Source organism: Chenopodium quinoa, unplaced genomic scaffold, assembly GCF_001683475.1.
Source record: "Chenopodium quinoa cultivar QQ74 unplaced genomic scaffold, ASM168347v1, whole genome shotgun sequence".
NCBI classification, from domain to species: Eukaryota; Viridiplantae; Streptophyta; class Magnoliopsida; order Caryophyllales; family Amaranthaceae; genus Chenopodium; species Chenopodium quinoa.
Genome location: NW_018743919.1, coordinates 1,480,845 through 1,486,285, shown reverse-complemented (window position 1 = coordinate 1,486,285; position 5,441 = coordinate 1,480,845). Strand labels below are relative to the sequence as shown.

Below are 5,441 nucleotides of genomic sequence, written 5' to 3'. Positions count from 1 at the left end.
CTTCGATTTACTTTTTAATGTTGAAATTTAGTCATCATAACGTTGTTGTAAAATATGATTTAGTTTTTTTTTCTAATTGATTGCAAAGGTGCAAAAAGGCATTTGGATACAAACATGTATGTCCACCGCTTTCCATGAAAGGAACGGGCGGAACTTGTGCATACTATGTACGTATATATCTATATAGAATCAAGTTCCAAAAAGGATCAAATTTAAAATCAGAACAAGGAACGAATAAGGACCCTCATATCATATCATCATGATCAAACAACCCAAATGTTTCCCGTAGTTTATTAGCATTTTCAAATTTTACAACTTTTTTTTTTTTTTTTTTTTTTGAATGAACCACCTTTTCCTTATGTAAAAAAAGAGTGATTCGGAGAGATATTTGATGGAGAGATATTTGATAGAGTTATGAGAAATTAAACGTTAGAAAGCTTAAACTGATTATGAGAAATCTTAGAGAGTATTGATGAGTATATAAGATATACTCCCTTTGTATTTTCTTACTTGCTCCATTTTTTCATATGCGCGGAGTTTTAGAAGAAAGAGTGTAGAAAGTAATAAATACCTGTATGAAGGAAGTGGGGTTTATGAAAGAATAAAATATGATAGTTGAGAAGAGAGAGAATATGAAAATATTAAAGTATGATAGTTGGGCCAGGGTCCATTAGGAGAGAAAAAATTAGTAAAGTATTTTGAAAGGTTTTCAAAAAAGGAAACGGAGCAAGTAATAAAATACATTCGCAAAAGAAAAGTGGAGTAAGTAATAAAATGCGGAGGGAATATTTATACTTTAGCTAAGGAGAATGCGCCTTACTAGACTAGAGCCTCTCACAGGCATATCCGAGCCGAGTACACAGGCCTGGGCGGAGTTGGGGAAATGGTTAGGGAATCCCCACCTTCAAGTTAAGGGATATACATTAGCTACTAATAAGGAATATAATTTGACTATGAAAGTTAGGGCCACTTAGAAATTAAAAACTATAAACTCTAAAGTATAAACAATAATTATCATTATAATTAGGGAGTAGATCAAGGGATTATAAACTCTAAAGTATAAACAATAATTATCATTATCATTATAGATATACACTGAACTTGGTATATATGATATTGAATTATGAAGCCACTTAGAAATTAAAAACTATGAAGTCGTGTTGACTTTAAAAACCACGAGGTAGACTTGAAGACTTTTCTTAAGTGCTTTACAGATTATTTGTCAATTTCACTGTCTTCAAATGTTTTAATTATAAATGCATTAAACTCATTCGAATTATTCTAACATTAACAAATTAAAAATGAAACAAAACCTCTCGTTAAATATGCTTAAATCATACCTTAAATTACTAGTAAATTTTGTTCAATTTGTTATGTCCATGGCTGCCCTAGCCGATTATTATCCAAATTGCACATATAGTCCGAGTTTTGTCCCAAATAGTTCTTACCAAACTAATCTAAACGACCTATTAACCAACTTGATTTCCCATTCTTCGGCAAATGGATACTATAACTCTTCCGTTGGCCAAGGGGACGATCAAGTCTACGGCGCTTACCTATGTCGTGGTGACGCTTCGACTACTGAATGTAGGGATTGTGTAGAAGAAGCACATAACTACATTCTCTTAAATTGTTCCTCTAAATATCGGGCTGTTATATGGTTCGAGTATTGTATGCTCCTTTATTCAAACGTGTTGTTTTTTCAAAAGTTGGAATACGATCCTAGGTGGATTATAGGGAACCCTCGAAGCATAAGTCCTAATGAGACTCAGAGATTTTGTCGAGGTACTGACTACTACTGCCGAGAAATTAGTACCGAAAGTTGCAAATAGTACTGCAAAGTTTGGGACTAATGTAGGCAGCAGTACAGGCACCTTGCCGCGGTTGTATATACTGGGGCAGTGCACACCCGACTTGAACGATGTCGATTGTGCAACGTGCTTGAGGATGGCTAATCGCCAGTTTCTACACCAGTACGGTGGAAGAGTTATGCTGCCTAGTTGTATTGTTAGGTTTGAGTTCAACCAGTACGACCAACCCTTTTACAAGAGTGACACCGCTGTAATGTCATTCATACCGGCTTATATTGTTCCCAATACCAACTCAAAGGGTACGAATTTCTTAAGAGTTTATATTTTAGCTGCTTTAAAACAAAATTATATGTCATAATTTAAGACATTATATGTCAAAATTTTAACACTTAATTATATTGGTAATGTAATGATTTTGTACAATACAGATAAATCATCGGAAATTCGTGTAGTTGTTATTGTAATAACTACAGTCATTGCTTCTCTTTGGTGCTTATTGCTTTTATATCTACCGTTACCAAGGAACAATACCCTCACCAGGTAACTCTTGTGTGTTTAAGAAATTTTCAAATTGTTCTTTTATATTATCAAATTTATTTCGAGAGTTCCATAAAGAAAAGAGCTTTATTTTCTTTAAAACAACCTACCTTAAGCCAATAATGTTCACACAACGCAGTTGCGGTTGCAGTTGCATGCCTACTCGGCTACATAGCTCCTCGCATGGATCCAGAAGAGATCACAGCTGTGGATTCATTACAATTTAACTTTAAGACGATAAGAGATGCAACTAACAACTTTTCTGAACAAAGAACTTGGTCAAGGTGGATTTGGCAGGGTTTACAAGGTATAATAAAATTAATAACCATGTAATCACTAGTCATTATATGTGTTGTATCATTTAATTTGTTAATCTAATGATCTTGTAACATATGTAATCTACTCGTTTTATTGCCATATTCATAGGGTAAACTTCAAAATGGACAAGAAATAGCAATGAAAAGGCTGTCAACAAATTCGTGGCAAGGCGACAAAGAGTTCAAGACAGAGGTTCTTTTAGTTGCAAAGCTCCAGCATAAGAATTTGGTTACGTTGTTGGGATTTTGCTTATATAAAAAAGAAAAGTTACATGTCTATGAACTCATGCCTAATGCAAGTCTTGACAAAGTCCTGCTTGATATGCTTCATAGAATCGTCGTACTAAAATTTATTTCATTTGATCTAGTCCCATTTATTAATCATCGATTATAAGTTTATTGGTCACAAAGATAATGTTTATACAATTATAAATTACATATTGCAGACCAAAACAGGCAAGCAACTCTAGAATGGGAAACCCGTTACAAAATCTTAATGGGAACTGCAAGAGGACTACTATATCTCCATGAAGATTCTAGGTTGAAGATCATCCATCGGGATCAAATCGAGCAATATATTGTTGATGAAAACATGAACCCGAAAATAGCAGATTTTGGATTGGCAAGACTTGTTGGAACAAGTCAAGCTCATGTAGATACCACTAAGATTGCTGGCACATAATAAGTATAATCCACATAGTACTCGTTACAAATATAATCATGATCCTTTCCCTTGAATTCTTCCTTGATAATGTAGCAATGAAAACCAAAGAAAAAAGAAAATTAGTAAAAGTTTGAACTTTTTTTTTACTTATTTTAACTTTTTGGATAAGAAACACATAAAAAACATAAAAGTATATACTAAATTAAATAACTAGATTTAGTTGATCACTTTTTGTGAGGTAAGGGAGGGAAGAACTCGAAGCATAGGATGCCTTTTAACAACACAATTATTTGTTTTGGTTTATATTACACATTTGATTGTACTTTACAGTGGATATATGGCTCCGGAGTATATGCTTTGACAGGGCGCTTCTCAGTCATGTCAGATGTTTATAGCCTTTGGAGTAATAGCTCTAGAGATTATAAGCGGGCACAAGTGCAGCTCAATTGCCTTCCCCTTTGAAGGTGAAAGTTTATGCCTACGTGTAAGTCTAATAATCTTGATGCATCGTGGGCAAATGAGATTTGACCTCATGACCTTTTTATCACGCTAACTCTCGATATCATGTTAAAGGAATTGAAGTGACCAAATCAGATCAACCAAAAGTTTGAACTTATTGTTGAAGTCCATTTCTTTGGTTATATTGCTATATTGTGGTCATATAGACCTTAACTTATAATCATAATAACTCATCAAGATACATGAAATAATGGGGGTTTAATTTGGTGTTAAAGGCTTGGAGCTTATGGAGAGACGGTGGAATACTCGACTTGGTGGATCCAAGGCTTGATGGCAACTACTCAAGCGAGGAAGTAACAAGATGCGTACACATTGCTTTGCTATGTATCCAAGAAGACCCAAATAAGAGGCCTACGATGGCTCCGATAGTATCAACCTTCAATGGCCATCTTGTTGCTCTCCCGGAGCCCGAACCACCGCAGGTTGGTCCATTGACGATTTTCCAATATGGTTCCCAAAGAGAGGGGCAGACATCATCCAGTGAAAATTCTAAAAATAGAGATGATACTTCATTAATTTATCCTCGATAGAACAAACATTGGAGGAAATTAATTCGTAATGCAATGGCTTCTAGTTGTCTGCTACTATATCAAGTGGGCATACTTGCTTCAAACTTGGATTGGTTTATTCCAATGAAGACTTACCAAAATACAATAGTTTTAAACTCGTGCCATGCATGACTAATGCAAGACTTTCCTTTTTGTAGATAATATGTGTTAATAGAATTGAAGTATAAATTTTCATTAGTTGTTTTTATTTTATTGTTTACATTTCTACCTATATTGTACATTATTGATATCATTTTATAACAATTATTTCATGGGATATATCCTATGCAACTTTTACGGTTGGGAGAAATTGGCATCAACAACACAAAATCAACAATATGGAGACAATGGAGTGTTAGTATAATGTAAACAAACCCATCCAATCATGTAATGCATGCATCAACAATGGTTTGGTATATAAGTAGTGAATGGGTGAATTTGGTTTGATAACCCAATGAAGGATTCACAAGAAAATATCGTGTATGGTGTACCAAGGAGAAAAGCGAAATGTACAAGAAAATCAGTGAGAATTTCCCTAATATTAACAATATTGTTCTCAACAACATGTGGCGATTCCAGCAACGCCACCTTTAACTAATAGCCAAAACAACATGAAGTATGTATGGCAAAGTTTGAAATGCATGCCATAATGACCCCAACAATGCCTTTTCTGATGGAATTTCTGTGTCATTTATGACATGTATGGTATCTTTTGCCATAGTTCGTGTTGTTTTAACTATTAGAGTAATCAAAGGCGATGTTGCGTACACCTAAATCATATATAGTTTATGTTGTGCATTATGACCAATTTTGCCTTATTACTTATGGAGGTGGATTCAACTATTTTTTTTTTCATAGTCGCTCATAAGAAAGTTGCATCGTCAAACCTTGTAATGCTTGATTACCTAGAAAAATTCAGACATTAAGTAGAGACCCATAAATAAAAATTCCACTTAATACAAGATAATCTTCTACAAAACAATAAATTAATAATACAATGTCATGACCATTGACACCTTAGTCAATGCATAGTTTTGAAAAGTCA

At 34.2% G+C, this 5,441-nt stretch overlaps 1 long non-coding RNA gene across 1 annotated transcript; it reads left to right on the top strand.

Moving 5' to 3' along the window:
- The first annotated feature begins 1,313 nt into the window (after positions 1 to 1,313).
- Positions 1,314 to 4,630, top strand: LOC110687296. The gene is made up of 5 exons (XR_002504414.1): positions 1,314 to 2,110; positions 2,240 to 2,351; positions 2,488 to 2,655; positions 2,775 to 3,813; positions 4,064 to 4,630. It is a non-coding gene; the product is annotated as an uncharacterized LOC110687296 (long non-coding RNA).
- Positions 4,631 to 5,441: the final 811 nt, after the last annotated feature.